Source organism: Zonotrichia albicollis, chromosome 3, assembly GCF_047830755.1.
Source record: "Zonotrichia albicollis isolate bZonAlb1 chromosome 3, bZonAlb1.hap1, whole genome shotgun sequence".
Taxonomy (NCBI): domain Eukaryota; kingdom Metazoa; phylum Chordata; class Aves; order Passeriformes; family Passerellidae; genus Zonotrichia; species Zonotrichia albicollis.
Window position 1 is genome coordinate 29,074,573 of NC_133821.1, and position 9,030 is coordinate 29,083,602.

Consider the following 9,030-nt stretch of genomic DNA (forward strand, 5'->3'; position numbering starts at 1 on the left):
CGGCGGAGCGGGGAAGGCGGGGCGGCCGGCGCCGCCATCTTGAGCGTGGCGCCCGGCCCGGCCCCGCCCCCGCGGGCCGCCATCTTGAGCGTGGCGTGAAAACCCACTCCGCCTCTAGCAGCCTGCCCGGCTCCTGGGGTAGTGGCTGCGATGAATGGAGCATGTCCAAATCTCCCCAAAGAGCCACAGCCTAATAGACACACTTTTAATAACGTATCGAAACTGTCGGAAAGTCGTGTCTGGGGTTTAAAGGATTCCCCTTTACTCTTAGGCGATTACACCACAAGGGCCTCAGTGACCCCTAGACAGTTTCATCCCAGGCAGTGACACAGAGTCCATGCGATGGACCACTCTTTAAAACAGGCACGGGCAGGAGACTTTTCTCCTTGTTAATGCTGCTTTTATTACAAAGGATCAGCTCGAGTGGGGAGAACCGACGGGTCCTCGCTCATGCCGCCGCTGTTCCCAAAAGTGACTCAGAGGACGAGGAAGAGCGCAGCTTTGTCCGCTGGTCTGTGTGTGGAACTGGGGCTTACGTCCTCACGAACTCACAGGAGATCCCCTGCATAGGGTTCAACATTTGGAGTCCTCTGTCTAGCCGACATGTGTAGTTAGGGTGAGGGGTAAAAAAGGGTCTTAGCGGATACTAGGTTCTGTTCCTCACGTCGAGACATCACTTTGATTAGTCAATTTTGTATTTGCTCGTTGTTTTTAGGGGGCTTTGGCTAGGTTTGCTGAGGGGTTCCTCCCGTTCATGCTGGATTCGATGTCATTTGCATGCCGACTCGATGCCCCCTCCTCATCACCGTCTGGATGCCATCTTCCAGGAAGCAGCAGGGCGACGCCCGGCTAAGGGTGTCGGCCAGCAGCTGCCCCTGCGGAACACGGCGACCTGGACCGGTCTTCGCGGGGCCCCCCCGCTCCCGGGACACCCCCGCGGGGCTTCCCCGGCGCGGCTGGGACCCGCGGCTTGAGCGGGAGGCGCCCCGCCGCTCCCGGGGAGGGTCCGCACCCCTGGGGCACCACACACGGGGCTCCCCCGGCACGGCCGGGACCCGCGCTGAGGGACGGGCGCCCCGCCGCTCCCGCGGCACCCCCGGGCTACTCCCGCCGGGCGGGCAGGCAGCGGCAGGCCGGCTCGGGGCACTACTGGTAATCAAAACGGAACTGTTAACAGGAGATTACAACATGAAATTATCAACAATAAACAGTTAGAACTCTAACTTGGCAGCAATTGGTTTAACTTGTGAACTTTGCAACTTTTAAAAATAAGAACAACTTTTTACTCATAACACTCTTCATGTATAAAAGCATGTCAATATTGCACATAAAATTGCACAAACAACATTATCTGTACGGATAAACCTGGTGCTGAATTCCTAAGAAAACCCTGCTCCAGACGAGTTGTGCCAATTTGTGCATAGGTCTCAATTTTTAATTACGTGGTTGCATACTTTTCTGTCCCAAAGGGTGTCTTTCTTATTTAGTGCACAGAATGGGCTAAAGCACAGATGCAGAGTTTCCTAACCTTTGAGCGCTTCCTTTTGTAGTTGGAATAAAAGTATGTCTTTGTAATTTTTAAAACCGTAGTAACACATGGGATAATCTGCAGTGATCCCTTGCACATGATGAGCTGTTTCACTTTGATCCTGTCCTGAGGGTAATTGGCTCTCCAAAAGCCCTTCTGAAGCATGTGAAATACCCGGGTCAGGCTGCTAGTGATTTGAGAGCCGGAGTCTGCAGCCTGAGTCAGACTCCAATCCCCTCCTTCCCTGCTAATTCTCCCCCTGAGGTTCATTTGGAGTGGTTTTTATTGAGGGCTCGTTATAATCTCCAGTTCTGACCCAGGCCTTCTCCTGAACACAACCATTGCTGTGTCTCCTCCACCAGCCCAAGGGTTTGCCTTTGGTCAGATGGGTCAGAATCAGAGTGTAAAATGTTGTTAAAATTGATGTTTTTAACACCGTCAAGTTTGGGACTAGAACTGCACTCAAGGAGAGCTGTGGTGACATGGAGGGAGCACATGAATTCTGGAAGAGATTTTTCTGTGAAGCAACATGACCAAGAGAGAGAGAGAAAGTTATATTTCTCCCATCTGCAAAGGACTTTGCTGTCAGCGCTGGTCACTAAATATCATATTCTGCCACTTTGCCTCTAATTGTACCAATTTCTTCCATAGACTCTAGAAACAACTGAGTAATGCAATAAAGCTTCTGTAATTCCTATGACTCTTCCTTTCTTCCTCCCCCTCCCCACAGAATAGATTACAGGATATTAATGTAGTGATCCTCCACTGAAGTGCACGAACATCAAGAAAATTTCCACACCCCAGCTCCTATCTTTTACTGCCATCTAGTGCCCAGTCATGGAAGAGATAGTGTAATTAATCGAATTTCTCATCAGATCGATTTGCTATAATTAATGCATTGATAGATAGCACCAGTAGAAGGTATATTAATATAATATTTCTCTATATAAATCTGGCAGTATACAAATTCATATTATTCTTTTATGGCACTAAATTCTGACATAGCTCTCCTTTACATTAATTAAATTAAAATCAATAGCACTCACAAATCAAACATATGTAGTTATATCAGTTATTTATTTTTGGCTATGCTGTTCTCTGTAATTAATTAGGCTGCTTTGGAAAATAGCGGTCTCATTAAAAAAAAACACTGAAATAATTTATCACCTTCATTTTCAGGTCTACTGAAAAGGAGTGGCCCCCCAGATCTAAGCCAAATGGCAATTTCATTTACAAAGTAAATTTGCAAGGCTTGGAGTGACAGGTCTTTCTATCCATCCACAAAAAGAAACAAGGTGATTTTTGAGGAAGAGACAAAAGATGAAAGGTTATCCAGAGATCATCTAACTTCAGGTTTATGTATTTTATCCCTTCATGCCTTTCTTTACAGTGATGGCTAGTTATTATTCTCATCACCAGTGAAATAGTTCTTAACCTTAAAACACCCTTGTCTGTCTTTTACTGTAACACATATACTTGAGAGATGCACATGACAGAGTTATGCCACCTCCCCATAATACTGCAGAGAAATCAGTTAATGGCCATCCCTCCCCCTTGAAGATCTCAGATTCTAAATTAAGATGCTAATTGTGGGTAGCAAATACAACAAAAGGAACATGAATATGGAATTCTACACAATTGTGCATATTCAGATCCTTGTTTATATGTAACAAATCTTACCTTTCCTTCCTGGCCATGAAAGAACTGGAAAGTCACTATTTTCTGAATTGGTTTAGCTAAAGAGGAAACAAAACAAGGTGCTGCTTTCATTCTAGTAAAAATCTAATTTAATTAGAGCAATTTCAGATCACAATTCTGACAGCTGTGTTTATCACACTTTCTTCAAAGGATAGAAATTAGCATTGACTGACATTAGCATCAAAGCTTATTTATTCACCCACATCTTAGCAGCCCTTCTGAGTTTGTCTGTTTGTTTAGCACTTTAATAACACCACAGTAAATAAGATTTCATTTCAGAGAGTGTTTGGTTTTTCTGAAAGCATTTATTGCAGCTTGTTGGAATGCTACATTAGAGTCTCTCGTTGCAAGTTTGAGCACTTTGATTATTGCACATCAAATATCCAGTTTGATGAGCACTGGGTATTCTCCAGAAAAAGCATTTTAAATGGTTTTGCAAGGATATAGCCTGGGATCCAGAATTTCTTTCTTTTTTGTCAATGACTAGAAAATATCTGCCTCTCAGCAGTAGCCAGAGACAATCTGTCAATCCTTAAACTGCAGAAGGCTGCCCAAGTCTGCCAAAAGCTTGGACGGGGTGGATATGTCCCAGACAGAAATTGATCACCACAGGCCTCCTCTGTTATGCTTTGCTTACCTATGAAATCAAGATAAAGACAAACACAGCTCTGTGAGCAAAGGGGCAGTGTGGGCATTTTCTGCCTTGCAGTGAAACATCAAAACTAATGAGGGAAATAGCTGTTCTTTCCCAAGGTTTATCATGTACAGTCAGGACAGTAGCCTCTCCTAGACAGTGCTAGCAGCCTTAGCTGAAACAAAAAATCAGAGCTCTCACTGAAAGAGAGAACATTAACAAGGAACAGCATAGCTGTAAAAGTTCTCTCTCCAGTGGGCATATGATTCTAAAGAGAAGTGAAATTAAAAGAAAACAAAAACAACAACAACAACAAAAAAACACCAAAAACCACCAAAAAAAATTTAAAAGAAACCCCACAGAGAATAACTAGAATAACTAATGGGAATAAATTCCACTGCTTTGACCACAGAAATTCCCTTGCAAATCCTGGGACTTAATGTGCAACAGAATTATCATAAGACAGTGGTTCTGTATCATGGAAATAATTTCAGTTTTGGTATTTCACCCAGCAATGCAGCCAGGCCTGTGAAGTATGCTATCTTAGCTGGAGCACTTATTGAGTCTGACCACTGGTTTATACAGTAGGAGCCAAAAAGTGACAAATTCAACTCTTCAATTCTGAAATTAGGGAAAAGCAGAAACGCCAGGGAAATGAGACACTCAGCAGCTAGTTGGTGAGAGAGATGAAAAATGAACAACTTTCAATCACTCACAGCACATGTTACGCAGAAAAAGACTGAGCTCTCAGTTTTGCTTTGGAGGTTGTGTCACTTCCAATCTTTCCTGTTAGACTCAAGCATGGCTTAAGGTGGCGATTTGCATGTGGATGAATGAAATGTCTGCTTTCAGTGATTGTATTTCTGTCTTGGTTTTCCCTAGCTGAGAGAGAAAACAGCTTTTTGGAGGATATATTGCCCTTCTAAATATCCCCATGCTATAAACCATTACACTCAGACTGACATTTTCTTTTCAAAAAAAAGGAGGGAAAAGGAAAAAGTAGGGGAGGCAATAGTATTAACACCGATTTGCATTTTCAACTGACAGCCCAGTGTCTGGAAAATTTTGTTTATACTGTTTAGCTAGCCAGAAACCACACAGGCCCATGCCAAATTTTGGGCATGCTTTTTCTCAACTACCATGAAAATGTCTGGCAAAAGCATTATTTAAATATCCCTTCAAAACATGTCTAGAAAACTTGTTTTGCATAGTACTTTAAATAATCCAGTGGTTCCCCTCACTTTCTTCAGGCATTTGTTTACTGGTATGCCCTCACTTTCTTCAGGCATACCAGTAAACAAAAATGTGCAACCAAGAGTAGTTTAGGACAATATTAAGTATCTCATAGGAGATTACTGCAGCAGCATATGAACTAGAATAAAAGTATTCTTCTTTTATTAGATTAGTTGATCTATAAAGTAAATCTACCTCCTTTATGAATACTGACCAACACTTTATTCTGCAACAAAAATATGGAACCTGGAGTGTAAGAATTAAGAAAATCACTATTTTTAACGTTCAACTACTTGCTTTGCTGAATATAGGTAAATTTTACATGTTTCCAGTTAGCCAAAGCTCTTTCTGTTTCCACTTGGTTACTTTGAGGAGTGAGGGAAAAGAAAATCTACATTTGCCCAGACTGAAAGAGGCAGGCTGGTTTAGGGACATCAGGATTTTGAATTCCTTTGTAATGGCCCAAGCAGGAAGTTTCCCATGTTCAGAAGTCATCAGCTAATGACAGCTCCAAGACCCATGCATCAGAAAACAAGAGCTTCAGTTAATGGCAATCAGATGACAAGCTCCAGCAATCCCTCTAGATTAAATAAAGCAATAGATGCCACTGTCATGTTCTTCCTCATAAAACTCCCTTTCTCTTCCATGATTATGTTTTTTTCTGTACTTCTCATTAAATCTTGCTGGCTGGGCAAAGGGAGGGGATGTGTTGTGCCACAAGTGACTAAGAATTCATGCTTACCCTATTAATGTATTTTAATCAGACATATATTGGAACAGCAGCAATCAGTGTTTAGTTGTTAAGACACTTCTTGGGTCATATTCTGAAACTTCACTCATATTTGCAAAAGCACGTTGTGAGAAAAACATTGTATTCTTTATTGTTCTTCAACACTCTGTACCCCAAGGTGTCTTTTGTCACTCAAAAACTCCATGTCATTTCTGTCAGAGCTTTCTCCACTATCTCCATGTTCCTGAAGATAAACCAGCAAAATATTTATTAAATAAAGGGTAACTAATGTAGGTGTCTTCTGTTAGGAACATTTAAAAAATGATAATTGTCCCAGTGCTTCCACTTACCTTGCACTGAGACTCCATCACATAAGGCTGATTATGTCTGTAGCTTACATGGTGAATAGTGACAAGACATTTGCAGTATCAGAAGCCACAAAACACTGTAAAAATAAATCTTGAAAGGTAATAGTGCGGAAACATCATCAGCAAATCTGCTGTTACATTTTAGAAATGAACCAGTTTTGCTTTAGCAGCAAAAAGCTGCAAGAAGCTGTATTAGAGCAGGGAGGGTGAACTGCAATCACCTCTGGCTCATGTTTCAAGAGCCCGAACTCCTGTGCTAGCCTTTTCCTCTCAAGTTACTCCGTCCACTAAGCAAGCCTGCTGTTAAATAGGCTTATGTATCAAAGGTTCAAATTTAGGTCTTGTTAAACAGAAATAAGAACAGAATTTTATGGACAAGAATCAAGCTCAGGGGAAAGATCTCAGATTATGCTGCCAGAGCTGAGGTCCTGTTCTAAAATTCAGTTGTATCACACCTAAAACTTGGAAAACTACACTGCCAGTTTTAGATATCACTTTTCCAAAGCAGACATTCACTTTAAAGCACAAACTGGCACAAGCCGACACTTCAAGCTTTCGGGGAAGTTGTGTTTGTTGCACCTAAATTGCAAGAGCCCATGTGTGATTCTTCTCTAAAGTGAAACTGGCTAACTTGAACTTCAAATACAGATTCAGACAGTTTCAAGTTTCCACAACTTTTGGGACCCCTTCATTGATAGGTAATGAAAACTTAATTTAAATTTACAAAGTCCATTATCTGCTATCTTCACATTTAAAAAGAAAAAAAAATAAATCCCATCTTTTCTGTAGAATTTTATTGCTAGAAAAACTGTACCACACATTTCATGCACCCTTATTTACAAAATTTCACTCAGCTGATCATTCATGAGGTGTTTCCTCAAGAAGTTCTGTGACTTACCTTGGATCATCTGAATGTCCTGTACAGCACCATTGTTGCAACCATCAGTAACCAGTCTAGCAGCATAACAAAGCAGGGCAGGTTGTTTTCTTACTGGCAGGAATAAGTAAAGGATAATTGGAGTTACTTACATTATCCCAAGAGGAAACACCACTAATAGAACCAGGAGTGTTGCAATAGAACCACACACTTTAGGGACTTTCAGAGAACTGGTGACAAGAAAAAGGTTTAGAGATTAAAAAGGTTTTGGGAAGAGTTTTGTGTCATCTACATTCCCAAAGGTCCTTTATGGTTAGAAAAAGTTAATCCTGTACAGTGTTGTGAAGTTAGTGACCCATCAAAAAACTTTCACCTAACTCTTGGATCAGGCTGAATTTGGGATATTACCTATTGCAAAGGTGCACATAAAGGCTCAACTATTTTCTGTTCCATGTGACTTTGTAGTATGTCCAAGGACCCTCAAGTGCTCTTCTCTACACAGCCAGTGTGGTTGTCCTCATTAGCTTTCTCTCCACACCACGTCCAGTTTTTTGCCATGGCTGTTGCTGAGGAATGGCACCCCTGCCTCTTCCTGAGCACCACCCTACTGAGAAATCTTGTGGCTTTGTGTCCCTCTCCCCCAACACACACTTGGGCAGGTGCCTCCGACAGCAGAGTGTACAGGAGCCCCAGGAAGGCCTTATTTGCAATGCAAGGTTAGAACACACCGAGTTTAACTTCACATTCCAGTGTTGTTCATGGAAAGTGGAAATGAGGGGAATAGACCAACATTTACTTATGGCAATCTTGTATCTCACAGGGTGATAGACTTTTATGGTTATATTGAAATTACTTTCCTACAGCCACATTGATTGCCACAGAATAATTTCTTATTTGTATTTCTGTAATCAGGCCAGGAAGATTCAAATGTTCCATTTAAACAATTTTTTTTTCCAGTCAGTGGTAAATTTTTCATGCTCTTCTAGGTCTGAGTTCTGGACTAACTGTAAATGAGTAAAATAAAATTGTGAGGGAAAAGAAAAATATCTGCTTTCTTTATATCAACTCATTTGCATTTATATCAGTTGTGGCTGATTTTAATGCAAATGAGTTGATGTAAAGAAAGCAGATACTTTTTTGCAACATGCAGGAGGAGCTTTTTCAGGCCAGGTACCTCAGCAGTTCTGTGCATACTCAGCACTGGTTTCAAAACTTTTCACTGGCATTCCAGAATCTGTTAAATTTATCTCATTTTATTAGTATTTTTTTAACAATTTGCAAAATCAATTGTTCCTGTGCTCTAACTATGCATTATTTACCTTATCCAAAAGAAAAGCTGGACACATGGCATCCTAGGGAAGGTTTCCTCCTATAGCACCATTTAAAACTGCAGCCCCAGTGCAGGTTTCAATCTAATGCACTTTTTTTCCTTGAAACCTGCCTGCACATACATCCTAACTTTGTGCGGCAGTGAGGAGCAGTCTGAAGGTTATTGCTGTAGCTATGGAATATCAATATCATGGCATATCACAAATGCAATTTCTGTTTGTTTTTTAAAGCACCCAAACCCCCTTTTACTTAGTTATTATTTCTGTTGTGATCTCCAGATGATATTAAAAACAGGCACAGTGCACCCATTGGGTAGAAAGAGCCAAGTCTGTGTAAATTGTAAATCAGAACTCCCCACAACTGAACAAGCATAGGGGCACACAATTATTTGTGTCTTGGAATTCCTGCAGTAGGTGGATGTACTTGATTACCTCCACAGGCTGTGCTGCCCATGTGCACTTGGTCAGGATGTTTTCTGAGATGATGGAGGGGAAGAGGTGAAACACAGTGATAGTCCTTGATGGCTCATTTCAGACATGTCACTCAGTAACTGTCATATTTACCTGAAACTCTCTCCAGAAAGTGTTTTCTTACCAAGACTTTTTTCTTTCAGCAGGAGACAGAAGAGATTGT